This window comes from Equus asinus, unplaced genomic scaffold, assembly GCF_041296235.1.
Source record: "Equus asinus isolate D_3611 breed Donkey unplaced genomic scaffold, EquAss-T2T_v2 contig_800, whole genome shotgun sequence".
Classification (NCBI taxonomy): Eukaryota; Metazoa; Chordata; class Mammalia; order Perissodactyla; family Equidae; genus Equus; species Equus asinus.
The window spans coordinates 405,169-427,083 of NW_027225517.1; the positions used below are offsets into that span (position 1 = coordinate 405,169).

General features: G+C 36.9%; 2 pseudogenes; both read left to right on the top strand.

Annotated features, from left to right (window-relative positions):
- Positions 1–913: 913 nt before the first annotated feature.
- Positions 914–3,898, top strand: LOC106846469 (olfactory receptor 5A1-like; annotated as a pseudogene).
- Positions 3,899–12,508: 8,610 nt separating this feature from the next.
- LOC123277822 (olfactory receptor 5AN1-like) lies at positions 12,509–13,423 on the top strand (annotated as a pseudogene).
- Positions 13,424–21,915: the final 8,492 nt, after the last annotated feature.

The following is a 21,915-nucleotide window of genomic DNA, read 5'->3' on the forward strand; positions in this document are numbered from 1 at the left end:
ATGTCTTTTCAGTGCTAAGATGCTGATATCACTCCTTTCCCTGATAATTTTTAATCTTATCTATCTACTTATGTAGATATGCAGTCTATTTGATGTGAATATTATAACATCAAAAAACATCAAGTCAAAATTTTTGTTTAAAGGAATTCTGGCTTGGTGTTGTCCCTAAGGTATCTGACAGAAGTAATGTAAATCATTTCTGAGGGAACACATTTTAAACTGAAGCATCAATGTTTCCCACAGATAAATTTTAAGGGAACATTGTTTAAGATAAAAAAAATTACTCATCACGCAATTAAACAAGGCACTTGAGCAAGAGTAAGAAACAATATCAAACTATGGAGTGCAATTTGGAAAACTATGTATTTATATTATTAGCTAATAATTATTTCAATAAGTACATTTTAAAAGTTTAAATAAAGGATATTATTGAAAGTAAGATAAAACAATATGAGACTTTCCAAGCTGACCATGTGGATAAAGAACAATGTGAAACCTTTAGAGAGAAAACAAAATGTTATGATTGAAATCTGAAATTCAATGGAGGAGTTAAACAGCCCACAAGCACAATTTATGAGAGAACTAATTTACTGGAATAGAGATCTTTAAAAATTAAACAGAGCACAGTAGAGGAATCCAAACAATGGATGTTTCAGTGATGTGGAAAGTAGAGCAAGAAGATTCAAGATACAGCTAACTGGGGTTCCAGAGGCATATAATAGAAATATTAATAGAAATCTAGAGACAATGTTAAGAGTATTAGCTTTGTTTAGTAGGAGCACACCAGACTTAGGCTACCATATTGATTGAATGAACGTTAGAGGAAGCTGTGAATGTCTCCGTGATTGCAAGAAGAACAGTATATATTGCAGTTGCTCAATAAATCTTTTTGTTGTCATGATTATTGGTCATGATGATGATGGTAACGATAATGAAGAATGTGATTGTCTCCTCTGTTCTCGCAAAATTCTCTCCCCATTCAGTCTTACTGTGGACATAACCACATCTAAGTCTGGGATGAATTACACATATCTGTCTGTTACCATTTCTCCTCCCGTATTGACTACTAATCTTAAATTTCTTCTCTAATTAATAACTTCATTCCTTCAGAATTATTTTCAAAACAGTGCATAAATCAACTGTTTTCAAAACATGTTCAAGGGACTATGAAGCAATGATTGTTCTGATTTTGGGGAATGAAACTGCCCACCTTACTTCTCAGGCTATAGTCTTATGCTTCTATGGGTATTTTCTCTTTTCATTCATTTTTGGAATTAGGAGGCTGAGAAATAGTTGGGGAAAAGAAAGACACTCTGGGTAGCTAATGCTGACAAATATCTGTAGTTCACAAACGCAGTTTATTCCATTAATGTCACAGCCTACTTCCAGGGAAATCTCTAAGACTTCTACTTTTAACCATATACAACTCTTAGGCTGTATTTGGCATCTATTTTCTACCTTTCACAGCTTTCTATTATTTTCTTTCTAGTTTGAGTTCATCTAAATAAAAATGTGTTTGTGTTGGTAGTTGTTCTATGACCATCTGGAGAGATGACAACTACAGCATCTTGAAGAGGGCATTCAGTACCTAAGGCAAAAACATTATTTTGGTTATTTACCATTTGGCCTGAGGACTTAGTGCTTACTTTCCCTGGACTGGCTCCAAAGAGAAAAGGAGGAAGAACTTCCAGAAATCCTGCCTCAGTTTCCTAATCCCCATATCCACTGCCTAAGCATCCTAACCTTTACATGAGTTAAAGTCAGTTTATTTTGTAGGAGAAGTCTTTAACCTAGGAACCATGAATAGAATGGAGGGTGACTGAGAATCTAACAAAACCATGTGCAAAGGCGGTAAGTAGCTGCAGTTTGCTTGGTAGATGGTCCAGAATTTCCAAAAGAGTTTCAAAAATATCTCTGACTCAAAGAAGATCAGAAATCACTGTCCTAGATAATTTAACTCATAAGTATTTCTATACTGAGGAAAGAAAAATACACCTCTGAGGAAAAGAGCATAATGGCTCTTTCAATCTTTCTTACCTAATTTCTCAGTATCTTTCTTAGCATCGTTAATAAGAGTAAGTCACATCCATTTCCAAGCTGCTTCTTGGTGTGTGACTTGTCCCACCATCCCATTGCATTATTCTTATATCTTTCAAGGCTGTATGAATGCAGAAAGACAGCTATAGAAATGTCCACACTCCCTGATTACAGATTAATCGAACATTAGTTCTCAAGGAGATTTTAAAGAGCATGTATTTCATCATCCTTATTTGACGTATGAGGCTCACAGGATTCAGTGGCTTCTTCAATCACCGAATAAATGTCAGAGCCATGCCTTGGCAGAATCGTTCTGTTTCACCATATAGAGAGATGACAGTGTTTTTCTGGTTTACTATATGTCTAAGTCTCCTATTTTTTTTGAGGAAGATTAGCCCTGAGCTAACTACTGCCAATCCTCCTTTTTTTTGCTGAGGAAGACTGGCCCTGAGCTAACATCCATGCCTATCTTCCTCCGCTTTATACGTGGGACGCCTACCACAGCATGGCTTTTGCCAAACGCTGCCGTGTCCACACCTGGGATCTGAACTGGCGAACCCTGGGCCACTGAAGCTTAATGTGCAAACTTAACCGCTGCACCACCGGGCTGACCCCTCCTATATTTTTAAAATCTGGAACAGAAAAACATGAAATCAAGACATTTTAGTAGATAATGTACTAATGGTGCCTGTTTACTGTCTTTTGTCCCCAAAGAGAATGACAATATTTAACTAAGAGAAGTTTTTAGTGAAGTTTCTTGATTATACATGAAACACAGATTAACTTGACATTCATGATTGAAGATGTATACACACTCAGTAGCATCACTGGAGAAAAATAGTGTCTTCTTTTGCTTTTTGAGGATGAAAACATTTCCTTCTCTCATCTTTTTCTCAGCAGATAGTACTGAGCAGGTCCATGAAAGAGGATAGAAATCATACTTCTGTGGCCATGTTTGTTCTCCTGGGACTGTCAGATGAAAAAGAGCTGCAACTTATCCTCTTTCCAATCTTCCTAGGGATCTACCTTCTGACCATAATCTGGATCCTTGGTCTCATCCTCCTTATCAGGATGGACTCCCACCTGCCACACCTATGTACTTTTTTCTCAGTTTCCTGTCATTTATAGACATCTGCTATTCTTCTTCCATCAGCCCAAGGATGCTTTCAGACTTCTTAAAAGATGAAAAAACAATTTCGTTCATTGCTTGTGCCACCCAGTATTTTGTTGGGTCCTGGATGGCGCAGGCTGAGTGCTGCCTGTTGGCCGTAATGGCCTATGACAGATATGTTGCTATTGGTAGGCCTCTGCAGTACTCAGCCATCATGGATCCTGACCTCTGTCAGAAGATGGTTGCTGGAGCCTATGGGAGTGGTTTCCTTGGTAGCTTAATTCAAACAGTTTCTTGCTTTCATCTCTACTTTTGTGGGCACAATATCATTCCAAATTTCTTCTGTGACATAACCCAGATTATTTCCTTGTCTTGCTCCAATCCCTTTATGAGCCAAATGATTCTTTTTCTGGAATCTATTTTTGTTGGATTCACTTCCTTCCTTTCATCCTCTTATCCTATGGTTTTATTGCAACTTCCATCCTGAAAATATCCTCCATAAAAGGTAGTGCCAAGGCCTTCAATACCTGTGCCTCCCACCTGGCTGTTGTGACAATCTTCTATGGCATGGGCTTCTCTGTGTACCTGCAGCCTAGCTCTAGCTACTCCAAAAAGCAGAACAAGGTTCTGTCAGTGTTCTATGTTATCCTCATCCCAATGTTAAACCCTTTTATCTATAGTCTGAGGAACAAGGAGATCAAAGAGGCCTTGATGAGGGTAGTAAAGAAGGCAACATATTTATCTCAGTAAGAATAATATTTGAGCAAGTATTATTTCCTCCATAAGGAAGACAAGGGTAAAAATATGCAAGTGACCTTTTATAGGTTACAAGAAAGCTAGGTAGAGAGAAGAAGTGAAAACTTGGCTTCTCATGTCTTAATGCCATTATGTTTAGCTGCCACCACCAAGTGATCTGCCTAATGCAGTGTCAGCAACATTGAATTCAGTTTAAAAGGTCTTTTTCCATGATTAGACCTAGGCAGGTAAAACAGTGTTTCGAGATTAGAAGTTCTGATTGATATTATATGTAGATAAATGAGAAGACCTAGGAAGCCACTCAAATAGGTCTTTCCTCTACAATTCTTAAAATGTCTTTTATTTATTTTTAACTAGGTATTTATTTATGTTTTGATTACAATAAAACAAAATCATGTATAAAATTAAAGATGTGAAAATTAAGAGTAATTTTAAAATGAATACTTTTATAATTTCATCCCAAAGGCAGAGGGTGTGAGAGGGAGGGACACAGAAAAAAGAGAAATGGAAAGAGAGAAAAAGTCAGAGAGAGAAAGAGAAAGAGGAGATGAGAGGAGAGAAGAAGGAGAAAGATAATCTAGCTTTATTCTCAAATAATCTTATTCCCTCTATCCCACTGCTTGAGTGTCCTTGTGAAGTGAATTATGAAAAAAAAATTGGAGAAAGGAATGGTAGATAGAAGGGGCACTTTTCACGTCAAGAGTTGGGGAGATTCTCAGAGACTAGAAAGAAGTCAAAGTCATCAACTTCTGGGCATAGGTGGCCTGGAGCATACTCCAAGGTAGCTTCCCAGAGACCATATAAGACCTCAGAAATGAAGGCTTTCATCGTGAGTGTGGGCGACAGGGTCTAAGTCCCAGTGCTCTGAGCCTCTCAGAGATTCCCAGGTCTTAAGTTTGACCAGGGAGCAGCAGAGACACCAGACTTGAGGGTACCATGGAAACTCAGAGTCCAACCAAAAGAACTTAAAGAAAATTTAAGAAGAAATATTTTTTTCAGGAAAGAGTTTAAGTACTAATCTTCATATGTATTATATTAGTATTTATACAATACTTTCAACTTCATACGGTTACATTGCATAGAAGTGATTCTTTTCTATTAACACGTGCAGTTGGTTGATGAGGAATTATTCCCCTTTTACAGATAGAACCTTTGGGCATATTGTGGTCTGCCACATTCTTCTCAGTGTAGCAACAATCCATCTTGAATCTCATGAAGTGTCATGTGTGGAGCACAAATGGTTCTTAGTGACATAAAGATGTCCTCCATTGCTTATCCATGGCACCCAAATTCTACACTTTGATGTTGTATTTTTAAAACCATCTTGAGGGCCTGTTCAATTTAAAAGATTAAATTATTACAGTTCTTACCAGGGGGATATATGACTACTAACCTATTAGCAAGAGTTAAATAATTAACTCATTGCCCCACCCACTCCTCTCTCTAGAATTAATGATAGCTGAAGTAGATGAAACAAAGAATGAGACATTCCAAAAACATCTCTGTATCCCTAGTAACAGCAAGGTAGATGAGTTCCATCTAAACCAAAAAAGACAAACAAGTTTGTGGGAATGATCTTAAATAGATATTCTTAATGAATGCTTAATAATGCAGCATAATATGTTGAAAGGAATTCCAATTCAGAACACATAAATTAAGCCTATTCTTAATAGAAGACATGCTGTGTACTTCACATTCTGATAAGTGATTTATAAGCATTATCTAATTTGATTCTATAAAAAGCTACTCTGTGAAGTAGCAACTATGATCAGCCCCATTTAATAGGTGATAATGCTGCGGCTTCGAGAGGTTAATTTGCTCAACCAGTAAGTGGAAACCTGGAATTCCACCCAGATTGGCTGATAACAGTGCCCAAGGCATTAATCACAATAAGTCATGACTCTGATACGAATTAGTTTTATCATATTCCTTATTGCCTTGATTTCCTCACCTATGCATAGGAAATCATGCCATATCTGCCTCATGGACCTGCTAAGATGATTGATTCAGGTCAAATATTTGAGAATATGTATGTATGTATCTATCTGAAATCAAAGAGTTTTGTAAACAAGGAAGTGTCCCCATACCTAACTTATTATTAGGCTCTATTGCCAGCCAGTTGTGTCACCTTGGACAAATCCTTTAGATCAATTGGCTTCAAATCCTCACCTGGAAATTGATGATATTAGACTACGTCATCACTATGTCCTTTCCTACTCAAATGACTCCTAGGTTGTTAAAAAAAAAAAAAAGCTACGTCAATCTTGAGACCATAAGAGGACCATGGGGAAGTGCTGAATTGAATCTGAAGGGACATGGCAAAGTGGGGCATGAAATTAGCACAGAAAAAACTCCGTGATCACCATAACTCCAGAGAGCAGGTATCTGGAGGGTTTTCTCCCTATAATTGTCTTCTCCTTTCATCTCTCACCTAACAACACATTAAGAGGAACCCCAGTGGTGGGCATCTCTTTGGCTCTGAGTGGACAGCCAATTTCATGGCCCAAATCACTCATCTTTGAATGCAATCTGGTCCGCCTGGAAAATTCCTATGGATAATAAATAAGTGACTTCACCCTTTGGCAAGAACTCTGTCTTCCTGGGGGATCTATGTCAAGATGAGAGGACAAGATTTACAGAAAACAGTGAATTCTGTGCTATTTCAATAGCCGTGTAATAATTCCAGTAGGACATTTGTGGAGCAAGGGTTATGGTCCTCAGTCTCTTTCATTCTCGAATTCTTCCCTCTCCCTCATTTATGCACCCTCCACTTAGGGCCCTTTCTCAGGTTCTCTTTTTCCTTACCCAATTTCCCTGACCCTCAATCAAAATAATAACTTCAAAACAAAAATATTAGGTATTACTCTGGTGAGGAGTGGATGTTCAGTTCTAGTTCTCAAATTCTTAAGTATATGATCTTGAAATCTGTTAATTTCTGTTTGTTGCTTATAAATTGGGGACAATAGAATCATCTAGAATCCAATGAGATAATGTCTATAAAGCCTACACACTACAGAAGTTAATAATTGAGCACTCAATCAAAATATTAAATTGTGAATTACAGGGGACTTAACTAAGGTAAAACATATTTGTCTGTTTCCCAACTTTATCTATTCCATGAATCTTTTTAATTTAATTTTCCCTTGGGGATTGTGCTTTTGCATAATTATTAATTTGGTTTCTATTTCAGTATATAACTTTGATTCATAATTTCTGAGTAGCAGCAAAAGCCAAGCTGGTCATTTCATGATGATATGACAAAGTTTTCACATACAATTCTATTCGTCTTTTGAAATACTCCAAATAACCATCCATTGTCATCTTTGAAGACCCTATGGGTCTGGAGACACTAGCACTGGTGACCCAAGTATTAGAGATGACCCACCAGATGAACAGGTAGTGTTGGTGGGACTGTTTCTTTTATCCTTCTTTACTATGTTGTTCGTCATTCAGCAACATTCCTGGCTTTCTTAACCTGATTTTATATCCTGCACAAAATTGCAAATTGTCATGTCCTTAGTAGATCATATTTAGAAGGAGTTTTGGTTAGCTGTATCCCCACAGTAATATCTCCAACCAAAATTTACATCAATCATTTTTTCTTCTACAAACTGCCTTGGCAGATGGTGAACACACGCAAAAAATTAACCAGAGAGAGTGAGTATATTCAGAATGTTTTTTTTCTTTTCCTCTAGCTTACCAAATTATAAAATCATACACTTTTAGGATCAATTTTCTCATGAACAAGTGAAACAATCCACAACTCCTCACAGTTTTCTGTGAATGATGAGCTACATAGAATACATTTAGTCATGGCTGCCTTTGTTACCAGAATGTTAGTAAGAAAGTGAAGAATTTTAGTACAATTATTTGATCAAAAGTTTGACTTATTTTCACCAAATTGATCAATTATGTTGTTGTTTCAGGGATGTTGTGCATGAGAGTTTATACTTTCAAAATGTTTTCATTGAATGTAATGCATCTGGGATAAATAGCTGATAAATTATATTAGCAACAGTCTATTTAAGAGTAAACAGAAAAATTTTGACACTCATAAAACCATAGCGCAAATGAAACAAAAATCTTTCTCGACATCAAAGCTCATCATAGCTTGATGGTAGTTGTCAACTGACCCAAGTGTACATGAATCAAAGCAAACTAAGTAGAAATCATTTATGTGGTTTGTGTCTGCATGGCTCCAGGTGGTTTAGCTTGCCTGCGCACTAGGTCTGAATCTATACCTGACCAGAGGTAATGATGTCCGATTGTCTACAGAGCTGATGATGTCTCAGAAATTTCCCCAAATTAACCCGTACAACTCTATCGCACCTAGCATTCCTATTCACGGATATAGCCATCATTCATGGTTATCTGTAAGCAGTCAATGATAATAATAGCCAACATCTATTGAAAAATTAATGTGTACCAGATTATGTGCTGAACATTGGCACGAATTTCCTAATAAAAGCCTCCCATTAACCTTATAGTTTAGAGGCTCTTGTCGTCCTCACTTTGTTAAAAGTAAATCATACCTAGTGTGTTTAAGTGACTAGGACCAGTTCATAGAGTGAGAGAGTATCAGAACTAAATTTTTTTTCCAGTTTTAGTGAGATGTAATTGATATATAACGTTGCATAAGTTTAAGGTGTACAACACAATGATTTGATATATGTAAATATCGTAAAATGATTACCACAATAAGATTAAACACCCATCACCCCACATAGTCACAGTATTCTTCCCTGTGATGAGAACTTTTGTCATCTATTCTCTTAGCACTTTCAAATATACAATACAATATTGTTAACCAAGTCATCTTGCTGTATGTTATATTGCCAGAAATTATTTGTCTTATAACTGGAGATATGTACCTTTAGGCCACATTCACTCAATTCCCCCACTTTCTACCCTCTGCATCTGGCAATCACAAATCTTATCTTTGCTTCTATGAGGTTATTTTTTTTTATACTCCACATTCAAATAGATCATATGGTACTTGTCTTTCTCTGATTAATCTCAGCACAATTCCTTCAATGTCTGTCCAGATTGTTGCAAATGCCAGGATTTCCTTCTTTTTTATGCCTGAATAATATTCTCTTATTATACATATTATTTATGTTACTTATACATAATTATACATACACATGTTGTTTATATTATTTTTACATTTATTATATGATTTCTTTGTCCATTCATCTGTTGATGGACACTTAGAGTGTATCCACGTCCTGGCTATTATAGATAATACTGCATTGAACATGGGAGTTCAGGTATCTTTTTGGGACAGTGATTTCATTTCCGTTGGATATATACCCAGGATGGAATTGCTGGATCATATGATAGGTTTATTTTTAATTTTTTGAGGAAAATCCACATTATTTTCCACAGTAACTATACTAGTTTACATTCTCACAGCAGTTCATATGGTTCCTTTTTCTCTACATTCTTACCTGTAGTTTTATCTCTTGTCTTTTTTGATGATAGCCACTCTAACAGATGTGAGTTGATATCTTATTGTGGTTTTGATTTCAATTCCTTGATGATTAGTGATGCTGAACACATTTTCACATATCTGTTGTTAGTTTGGATGTCTTCTTCATAAAAATATCTATTCAGGTCCTATACCAAAATTTTAATTGGATTATTTATTTGCTGTTGAATTGTATGAGTTCCTTATGCATTGTGGATATTAACCCCTTATGAGATATGTGATTACAAATATTTTCTCCCATTCTGTAGATTACCTTTTCATTAGCTTATCGTTTCTTTTGCTGTGCAGATGTTTTTTTATTTTCATATAATCCTTCTTGATTATTTTTAATTTTTTTGCTTGTGCTTTAGGTGTAATATTGAAAAAAGTCTTTTCCAATACATGATCAGAAGAATTTTCTCTATGTTTTCTTCTAGGAGTTTTATGGTTACTGGTCTGACATTTAAGTCTTTAATTCTTTTTGAGTTTATTTTTGTGAGTGGTGTAAGATTGGTGTCTAGTTTCATTGTGTGCATGTGAATATCCAATTTTCCCAAACCCGTTTATTGAAGAGTCTGTATTTTTTCCATTGAGTATTTCACGCTCTCTTTTCAAATGTTAGTTGATCATATACCCACAGTTTTATTTCCAGGCTCTTGATTCTGTTCCATTGGTCTAAGTGTCTGTTTCTATGCTAGTACCATACTGCTTTGATTACTATGGCTTTGTAATATAGTTTGAAATCAGGAAGCGTAATGCCTCTTTGACAGCTTTATTCTTCTTTCTCAGGATTGCTTTGTCTGTTCAGGGCCTTTTGTATTTCCACAAAAATTTTAGGATTGTATGTTCTATTTCTGTGAAAAATGTCACGGGAATCTTGGTAGAGACTGCATTGAATATATCGATGGCTTTGGGTAGTATGGATATTTTAATAATATTAATTCTTCAAATCCATGAACATGGGATACCTTTCCATTTACTTGTGTCTTTTTCAATTTCTTTTGTCAATGTCTTATAGTGTTCAGTGAAGAGAACTTTAACCTTCTTGGTTAAATTTATTGCTAAGTATTTTGTTTTTTGATGCTGTTGTGAATGAGATTATCTTATTTATTTCTTTTTCAGACAATTTGTGTTAATATCTAGAATGCTTAGTTTGTATCCTGCAACTTTATTAAATTGATGGATTAGATCTAACAGGTTTTCGGTGAAGTTTTTATGATTTTCTGTAGATAAAATCATGTCATCTGCTTATAGACACAATTTCAATTCTTTATTTCCAATTCTGATGACTTTTATTATTATTTTTTGACCCAGTTGCACTGGCTCTGACCAAGTACTATCTTGAATAGGAATCTTGAGAATGGCCAACTTTGTCTTCTTCCTGATCTTAGAAAAATGCTTTTGATCATCCACTATTTAGTATGATGTTAGATGTTGGCTTGTTGATAGGGCCTTAATTATGTTGCATTTAGTTCCTTGTATACCTAATTTATTGAGAGTTTTTATCATTTAGTATTTTTTGAGAATTTTGAAATCTGTATTCATCAGGAATATTGGCCTGTAGTTTTCTTTTCTTGCAGTGTCCTTATCTGGCTTTGGTGTCAGTGCTGGTCTTATAAGTGAATTTAGAAGTGGTTCTTCATCTTCAGTTTTTTGGAAGAGTTTGAGAAAGACTGGTCTTAATTCTTCTTTAAATATTTGACAGACTCACCATAAAACCATCTGGTCCTGGGTTTTTCTTTGTTGGGAGGCTGTTGATTAATGATTCAATCTCCTTAATTGTTATTTGTCTGTTCAGATTTTCTGTTTCTTCCTGATTCAGTTTTTCTAGGTTGTATGTTTCTTGTAATTTATCTATGTCTTCTAGGTTGTTTAGCTTGCTGAAGAAACCATAGGACAAGAGAGTATTCTTGGTGTGGCACTGTGCCAGCAGGGTGAGGGGCAATGGAGTCAGAGTACAGCTTCTCCTTTACCCTTTTAATGTGGTTCTTCTTGTTCTCTGTGGTTAGTGGAGGTGCTTCAGCCTCATCCTCATGTTTTAGGATTTTTGCAATGATGTCCTGTCTGTGAATAGTTGGTAATTGTTCTTATGAGGGTTACCAAAGTCAGGAATGACCTATTTTGCCATCTTGATGATGCCACTCAGAACAGAAACTCTAAAGTCTGAACCCTAACCACAGTACTATGCTATTTGCTAAGTTGAAAAATATCCTACATTTGAGACAATATTTGATTGTAATTGTGAGTTTTACTAGCCTCCTTTTAAGACTGGCTCCTATGAAGACTTCCCTAAGAAGACATTTCATAACTTTATTAGCATACATGCTGTACACCAAGAAAATATCAGGATTATAAATTATGATGCAATTATCCAGGCCATTTTGAAGATATTATATTAAATATATTTGTAAAAAGGCTTGAGAAGTTATTATAAACAGGATAATTTTTCTTATAGGTGAAAGAAGAAATTTTTAAAAATCTATCTAGATGACTGTCTGGGAAAGAAGAGCTATTACAAGTTTATTCTGGAATGATGCCACTTATGCTTTACTATTATAAAGCCACAATTATATTTTTAATTATTAAAAGTCTTTTAAAAATTGATTTTAGTCAATGATGTCTATCATAGATAATTCACTGAATTTCTATTGCTTTTTAAAAAGTTCTCTATCAACTTTTTAAGTATTATTTCTTTATTTATTTATTTTTGAGAAAGATTGGCCTTGTGCTAACATCCGTGGCCATCTTCCTCTACTTTATCTGTGGAACACCTGCCACAGCATTGCTTAATAAGCAGTGCACAGGTCCTTGCCTGAGATCTGACCTGGGAAACTCCAAGCCGGTGAAGTGGAGAGTGAAAGCTTAACCACTATGCCACCAGGCCAGCCCCAGATCTCTTCTAATTTTCTTGAGACCTCATGAAGTAATTGAGAACCTGAAACACTGAGAAGGTATTTCTTGACAATTGGAGAAGAAAACTGGGGTCTTTCCACCAGGACAATAAAGTGTTTTCCCTTTTTCAGTGCTCAATGAACGAAAAGAAATGGCATCTATGAGCATTGTAATGCTATTGTTTCGCCTGCGTCTGCAATCCATTCTTTTGTCTCTTTTCTGATTTTAGGAGCACGAAGCCAATGCTTTGGGGAGGAAATATTACAGATATCACCCATTTCATCCTCTTGAGATTCTCGTATTTCTCCAGAATCATAGGAGTGCTCTTTGTTGTATTCCTGTTGATCTACATTATGACTCTGACTTGGAACCCGTGCCTCCTCATCTTAACAAGGATAGATTACCCGCATCCACACATCCATGAACTTCTTCCTCAGTTATCTTTCTCTCATTGATATCTGCTATGTGACCTCTACAGTCCCCAAGATGCTCTCCAATTTCTTCCAGGAGCAGAAAAGTATCACCTTTGTGGGTTGTATTATTTAGGACTTTGTCTCAACCATGGGACTGAGTGAGTCTTGTCTCATGACAGCCATGTGTTATGACTGATATGTTGCCATTTGTAACCTACTTCTCTAGTCATCCATCATATCACCAACCCTCTGTGTTCAGATAGTGCTTGTGTCCTATATGGTTGGACTCTCTGGTTCTATATCCAAATTATGTGTCATGCTTCAGTCCTACTTCTGTGGGGCTGACGTCATCAACCACTTCTTCTGTGACATGCCCCAACTGTTAGTCCTGTTCTGCTCTGACACTTTCTCTGTAGAACTCATAATTGCTATATTTACAATGATCTTTGGGATAATGTCTTAGTTATTATGATATCCTATGGCTATATTATCACTTTAGCTAAAGGCAAGTTCAAAGGTTTCAACCCCTGTGCTTCTCACTTGATAGCAGTGACCCTCTTGTGTACCTCAGGTATATTTGTCTACTTGAGTTCCAGTTGTGGCGGTTCCTCCAGCTTTGACAGTTTCACATCAGTCTTCTACACTGTGGTGATTCCCATGTTGAATCCCTTGATTTACAGTCTGAGGAACAAGGAAATCAAAGGTGCCTTGAAGATGTTGCAAAATAAGTTAGAGTATTGCTGAGGTCACAGATTATGAGATTTCTGACCAATTTGTCTTGTCAGAATCACTTTCACCCACAGCAATATGCACACTAATACACTATAACAAAATTCATACTATCTTTGGACAAAGAAGGCTTGTTTGACCCAGATAATATGCCAAAATGAGCCAATAGCTTACTCAATGCCACACAGACACAATATCTTTAAGTCCCGGAGGTTCATTACTTTCACTCTACATGAGGAGTGGCCTTATCATTTATTAATCTATCTGCAAGTATTTGTGAAACATCAGGGTTTAGAAACGTTTTGCTTCTTCTTGCTTCTGAGATTAAGCTCTGTCCAATTGCAAGCTTCTGACCTTAAAGGAGAGATAATTGACAGAGGTCCCCAGGAGTGTACAAACCTTGTCTGCCAAATATTTTGATGTAGCATTATCCAGACATCATGGTGACAAATGCTTGTTCTGTGTTTCTGACCAGAGTGGGAATGAACACAGAGTGGCAATGTGCCTTTGGACAGAAACAAAGCTATACTATTGGCCTGATTGTGTCTCCTGGGGAGACCAGTCTGAGACAGCTAATGTCTATCTAAGGTCTCTTCAATGCTAATCATCTAATAAATTTTTAGTCACATCCTAGTCTCCATAGTTGTAGCCTAAGGAGGGAAGAGGTGATTTGAATCATATAAAGAATGGAATGAAGTATTGGCTCCCTTCACTGCCATTTATTTATGAGTCTGATGAGTTAATTTCCTGCATCTATTGTCCAGTGGGGATTTCTGATTGGAGATGATATTCAAAATCCATGTCACAGCCAATAGCAGCTTCTGATATTGTGGGACTCAAACATCTCTTTCTCTCCCCCATCAAATCTGGAAAACTTTACCCTTGGTTCACATAGCCAATGGGATGGTACTGCCCAATCATTTCTGATATTTCAAGCATCTGAACATCTTTTCTGTGAGAAGTCTTCTGTGAGAGTTCATTGTAATAATAGAGTTATTGAATATTCAATACTGCAGGAACAAAGAACAAATATGAAAAGCTGGTATACATTATTTCTTATTGTTCATGTTGAACACATTTTATGTCTTAGAGATTTATGGTTGTTTGGGGTGATATAATAGATGGAATAGAATGGTTTGAATTACTTTAATGCTCATATTTTCCAGGAAACCTCAAGGGCAAGGAAAGGAAATAGATAGTGGAAGAGGCAGGGTTCTCAAGTCTGGCCAGTTTTTCTTGTCTGAAGTAGGACATAAAGTGCAGTCCTTGTGTGCTGGTTAAAAAAAAGAACAAAATGTATGGCAACACTGACTATTGATTTGTGAGATTACTCAGACCAAACTAACTAGTATCAAACAGATGTCTTTACATTTACATATTATCCTTGGAGATTCATTGGATCCCTTTTTTCTTTTTGCTTCTTTATTTTTTATTGAGGTAACATTGATTAATAACAGTTTCAGAGGTACATGACTATATTTCGGTTTCTGTGTAAATTACATAATGTTCACCACCCAAAGATTAATTACAATCTGTCCCCATATACACACCCTTTTACTCTTTTCACTATTTCCCTCCATCATATCCCCTCTGATACCCACAAATCTAATCTCTATCTCTCTGTATTTTTTGTTGCCGTTATTGTTTTTATCTTCTACCTATGAATGAAATCATGTGATATTTGGCTTTCTCTGTTGGACATACTTAACTTACGTTATACCCTTAAGGTCCACCCATGTTGTCACAAATAACAGGATTTCATTTTTTTTTCTGAGTGAGTAGAATTCCATTGTGTGTATATACCACATCTTTTTTATCCATTCATCCATTGATGGGCAGTTGGGTTCTTCTACATCTTGGCTACTGTGAATAATGCTGTGGTGCACAAAGGGATGCATAAATCTCTTTGAATTGCTGATTTCGAATTTTCTGGATAAATACCCAGTAGTGGAATAGCTGGATCATATGGTATTTCTATTTTTAATTTTTTTGAGAAATCTCAATACTGTTTTCCATAGTTGCTGTAGCAGTTTGCATTCCCATTGACAGTGTATGAGGGTTCCCTTTTCTCCACATCCTCTCCAACACTTGTTATTTATTATCCTGTTAATTGTGGCCATTGTGACAGGTGTGAGGTGATATCTCAGTGAAGTTTTGACTTGCATTTCTCTAAAAATTATTGATGTTGAATATCTTTTCAAGTGCCTGTTGGCCGTATGCATATCTTCTTTGGAAAATTTTTTCCTATCTTCTGCCTATTATTTGATTGGGTTGTTCATTTTTTGTTGTTGAATTGCATGAGTTCTTTTTATATTTTGGAAATTAACCTCTTGGTGGATATATGATCTATAAATCTTTTCGCCAGCTGGTAGGTGGATTTTTTTCCTTTTGTTGGTGGTTTCCTTGGCTTTGCATGAGTTTTTTGGTTTGAAGTAGTCCCATTCGTTTATGTTTTCTTTTGTTTCCCTTGACTGAGAAGACATGATATTCAAGAAGATACTGCTAAGACCAGTGTCAAAAGGTGTACGGCCTATGTTTTATCCAAAGAGTTTTATGGTTTCAGGTCTTATATTCAAGGCTTTAACCCATTTTGTGTTAATTTTTCTGTAGGGTGTAATAAGATCTACTTTCATTCTTTTGCACATGGCTATCCAGTTTTCTCTACAGTATTTATTGAAGAGACTTTCTTTTCTCCATTGTATGTTCTTGGCTCCATTTTCAAAGATTAGCTATACATAGATATGTGGTTTAATTTCTAGGCTCTCAAATCAGTTTCATTGATCTGAGTGTTTATTTTTGTGCCATAACCATGCTGTTTTTATTACTATAGCTTTACAGTATATTTTGAATTCAGGGAGTGTGATTTTTCAGCTTTTTTCATTTTTCTCAGGATTGCTTTAGTTATTCAGGGTCTTTTGTTTCATATAAATTTTAAGATTCTTTCTTCTGTTTTTGTGAATAATGTCATTGGGTTCAGATTGAGATTCCATTGAATCTGTAGGTTGGTTTAGGTAATATGGACATTTTAACTACGTCTATTCTTCCACTCCAAGAGCATGGAATATCTTTCCTTTTTTTATATTTTCTTTGATTTCTTTTAATAATGTCTTAGAATGTTTGGTGTATAGCTCTTTCACCTCCTTGGTTAAATTTATTCCGAGGTATTTTATTCTTTTTGTTGTGGTCGTAAAAGGTATTGTATTTTTGAGTTCTTATTTTGCTAGTTCATTAACGTAGATAAATGAAACTGATTTTTATAAGTTGATTTTGTACCCTGCAACTGTGCTGTAGTTGTTCCTTATTTCTAATTGTTTTCAGGTGGATTCGTTAGGTTTTCTATAATGGGATCATGCCATCTGCAAACAGAGAGAGTTTCTCTTCTTCTTTTCCTATTTGGATACCTTTTATTTCTTTTTCTTGCCTAATTGCTCTGGCCCAAACCTCCAGTTCTATGTTGAAAAGGAGTGGTGAGAGTGGGCACCCTTGTCTTGTTCCTCTTCTCAAGGGATGGCTTTCCGTTTTTAACCATTAAGTTTGATGTTGGCTGTGGGTTTGTCACATAAGACCTTTATTGTGTTGAGGTACTTTCCTTCTATACCCATTTTATTGAGAATTTGTATTGTAAATGGATGTTGGATTTTGTCAAACGCTTTCTCTGCATTTATTGAGATTATCATGTGACTTTTATTCCTCTTTTTGTTAATATGGTGTGATTGATTTGCAGATGTTGAATCATCCCTGCGTCCCTGGTATAAATCCCACTTGATCCTGGTGTATGACTCTTTTCACATATTGCTGTATTTGGTCTGGCAATATTTTGTGGAGGATTTTAGAATCTACGTTCATCAGTGATATTGGCCCGTAATTTTCCTTCTTTGTGTTGTCCTTGTCTGATTTTGGTATCAGGGTAATGTTGGCCTCATAGAATGAGTTGGGAAGTACTCCATCTTCTTCAAATATTTGGAATTGTTTGAGAATGGTAGGTATTAAATCTTTGAATATTTGGTAGAATTCTCCAGAGAAGCCATCTGATCCTGGACTTTTGTTTTTTGATAGGTTTTTGATTACTGTTTCAATCTCTTTACTTGTGATTACTCTATTCAGATTCTCTATTTCTTATTGATCCAGTTTTGGGAGGTTGTATGAGTCTAAGAATTTATTCATTTCCTCTAGATTATCCAATTTGTTGACATATAGTTTTTCATAGTATTCTCCTATAATCCTTTCCATTTCTGTAATATCCATTGTAATTTCTTCTCTTTCATTTCTAATTTTATTTATTTGAGACTTCTCTCTTTTCCTTAATGAGTCTGGCTGAGGGCTTGTCAATTTTGTTTATCTTCTTAAAGAACCAGTTCTTAGTTTTATTGATTCTTTCTACGTTTTTTTTTGGTCTCTATTTCATCTATTTCTGCTCTAATTTTTGTTTCTTCCCTCCTTCTGTTGACTTTGTACTTTGTTACTGGGATTGTAATCTCCTGTAACTTCAAGTTTGATTTCTAGAGGGTTGTTATTCTCTTTCTCTTCTTCCGTGTTAGTTAGTTCTTCATGGTAACTGATTCTTTGCTGGCACATTTGTGGTAGTAACCACATTTCCTATTGGGTATGGGTTTGGTTACTTTGGTTCTGAGTTGCTTTTGTTTGTATTTGATACCCTGCACTTTCCACCCTCTACTACCTCTGCTGGTGGTGTAGTCAGTGCCCTCCTTGTGCTACTTTAACCTCTGAGGTTGCTAGTGACTTGCTGCTTATGATGTCACTGCAGTCTCAGGTGTCACCAGTGGGGTCACCAGGCTTCATACACTTCTGCTGCTTCTGGGGTCTCCTGGGTGTCACGCTTCTCCACTGCTTCTCCTTGGGCTCTCCATGGGAGAGGATACTGCTGCATTATATACCGTCTACACTGCTGCTCCAAGGTTGTCTAGGGTTACTGTTTGCACCAATGCCTGGGTGCTGGGTTCATGAGTGTCACTGTCACTTCTGGGGCCTCTGGTACTTGAAGATTGTATGCAGCCCCTGCTGCTGGTGGAACTGATATTGGGGGTTCTGCCACTGGGGGCTGGGTAACTAGTTCCATTGTATTTCCTGAAGCCTCTGGTCACAGGTTCCACCTGCCACCACTGGGGGTTTGGAGGGGCTAAGCAGGGAGAGGTTGTTGCTTGTGCAGCCTCTGGTTTCTAGAGCTAGTTGGTTTGTTTTGCAAACTGAGGTTAGGGTCCCCTGCCCTACCTGGGAAAATATGAGTTTTGTATACTGCTCCCAATGTTGGAAAGACCTGTCCAATGCAGGTAGACGGGGAGGGATCTGCTGAGAGACAGGCAGGGAGCAAGCTGCCCCTGTTTTCTCTGTCCCCCAGTGACCACTTACAGACATGTGGGGCAGATCCACTTAGGGACAGGCAGGGACACCTATTGGTTTTGCTCCTGCCATGACCATTCACAGTTACACGAGCTCCAGTGCCTGCTGTTTCTGCTTCCGTTGTGTCTGCCCAGAGTTATGTAAGTCATGGCACCTACTGTTTCCACTCACATGACAGTAGTGATCTATGGCACCTGCTTTTCTGCTCTTGCAGCAACTGCTTGCAGGCACATACACTGGTGTGAGGATCTACACCCTGGATAACTGCTGTTGGAGGAGGTGGAGGGGGCTGCTCCCCTAGTTCCACTGCACCCTGGGGGTCCATTCCACCCACCTTCAGATATATATGCGTGGATCTCTTATGTGTCTTGTTGTGCACTTTGGCATAAAATGGGGAACTGGAAAACCTTTGAGAACTTTTTTAGTGTTTAAAAGGAGAAAACACAGGCCCAGAGGAAAAGTTGTGGATAATTTTTGAGGGGCCTATACTATCTTATTTGATCCATTTAGAAAGTCATATATGAGCAGTCTACAGAAGGCTCCTGAGTTGAGTGGTTCCCATGTAACTTTGTTGAACATGCCAGGTCTTGAGGAAGTGAGGGGCCACCAGTCAAGAATAATTGTAATACTTGGTCTTCTGAGAGTGATCCTGTCCATATTCTTCCTAATAAACATATCTCTTCAGATTTCGTTCCTTGCCCTATAATTACACTGAACTTTTCCAAAGTCATCTAAGAAAATATAAGGAAGGCTTATACATAAATATCATAAAGAAGAGGGGCATGCCAAAAGGGTTACTTTTTCATTTACTTTTTCCATTTCTTTCTTTTTTTTTCACTTTCTAAGCAGGATCAAATGGAGATAAGTATGGGGAGGGAGAGTATCTGATGCCAAAAATGACATCTGAAAAAACCAAAGGAAGGGAGCCCAGATAAACTTTATCCAAAACAAAAGAAGAAAGCTTAGGAGTCCTTGATAAATAAGAAGCAGCTAAAAACAAGGTTGAATTAGAAATGATAGACTCTAGGGTGATTGAGTAAAACCATGTGACAATTAAAGGTGCTCGGGGATTAGAGACAGTATCACTGGTTTAGCATATTTCTCTGTGTACAGTAGGATCTTCTGGGGTAATTTTGTCTCTTAGGCATCAGTGGGCAAAAGCTTTGCAGTGGTCACCATCCAAACACTGAGATTTCCCTTCCCTCAGTTACAACAGCATATATTGCAAAACATTTTAATATCTCCTTATTTCTTCCTCCTAAAAGATGAATTCTCTTCATTTTGTCTCACTTATTTGTCAAGCAATCAGCATTACCTCCTTTCTGCTCAATTCCTGAAAGAGTATGTGAAAAGATGTGGTGATCATGTTATTGACAGCATGTTCAATTACACTGTCATTGCCCTGTCCATTTGTACAATAATGTGTCTGACATGGTCTCTGCCAGTTTAGAGATCTTTTGTGATCTGTTATTGCAAAAAATATGAAGAGGTCTTCCCTAATCTCTAACTTCCTGCCTACATCCAGCTGGTGATCACCCATAAGAATTTATCTCTGCCTTTCTCATACCACATATCATCTCTCGTTTTGTATTATATTTCTATGGGCTCATTTCTCTCTCTCTTCCAGGGCTATAGGCTCGTTATTGGATAATTTACATCATCCAAAATACCAAGTATAGTACTCTTCACTCTATAGTTTTTTAGAAATAAGATTAATGTAGCAGTGAACACGTTTTAGTGAGCGGTTCAGTGGAGATACTTAAGATACGGCTCTGGAGCTAGACTGCCTGGATTTGAATCTCGGTTCTTCCCTTCATGGTTTGTGTGACCTTATTTCCTCCTCTGATCCAAGTCTCCTTATCTGAAAAATGGGAATGATAAGAGTACATATCTCATGAAGTTGTTAAAAGTTAAAATAAGATGAAACATAAAAGCATGCAGGATAACACCTGGAACATAGTACACACTGAATAAATATTAGCTACCTAATAAGATGCCTTGATTTTCAGGAAAATTCAATCATATTAGAAGCAAAGACAATTAAGTAAATCAAGTAGCTTGGGGTTTTGGAAAAAATGGCTAGTGAGAAGCCAGAATACCCAATAATGTCTTAGAAATATTGTTTGTAAAGGTGTTTCTAGTAATATCTTGGGCTATATGGTCAAAGAAACCAATAATACTAGATAAAAACTAAAACACTTTTTTCATTGCTGAGCCAGTGAGAAAACAAATGTTTCAAGGTACAGAAATGACATGAAAAGCACAAACCAAAGAGGGTATTGGGCTGGATCCATCATTTTGCCAGGATGGACCTACAAATCTCTGGTAGGCTCAGTCCTGGGTTTTAATGAGCAAATCTATGAGGGGTAGGAGAAAAAGACAATGTGTGAGATTGTCTTAGAGACACTACCCCTTCTCCCTAAGGACGCTGAAAACAGGGACTCTCAATGGGTGACATTCTCAGAGGGCAAACCAGAAAAAAAAACTACTTCACAAAATGAGACAATTATCCACACACCTTTCTCAGCTTTAGTTTGAGAGAAAGACAAGCAGTAAAAAAAAAAAGTCTTTCCTGATAATTTTTTTTTTCCTAAGGGAGATTTGCCCTGAACTAAAATCCATTGCCAATATTCCTCTTTTTGCTTGAGGAAGATTCACCCTGAGCTAACATCTGCACCAGTTTTCCTCTATTTTGTATGTGGGTCGCTGCCAAGTATGGCAGCCAATGAGAGGTACAGATCCATGCCCAGGAACTGAACCCCGGCCGCCGAAGCAGAGTGCGCCAAACTTAACAACTAGGCCATGGGGCCGGCCCCTTAAATTTATTTTTATTGGTGTAAATTGACCTTATATTGTGTAAGTTTCAGGTGTTCATTGTATTGATTTGATACATTTACATTTTGCAGTATGCTTGCTACCCTAGCATTAGCTAACACCTCTATCATGTCACATAAGTAGATTTCTTTTTTTGTGGTGAGAACAATTAAGTTCTGGCTTATTCAGATTTTGAAATATAATGCTGTATAACTGAAATTGATATACTATTATAAATCAATATTGCTTCAATAAATAAAAGATATCTAGTCTCTTAGGAACTTTGAAGTTTATAATAGAACATTGTTGTCTATAATCACAATGCTGTGCATTAG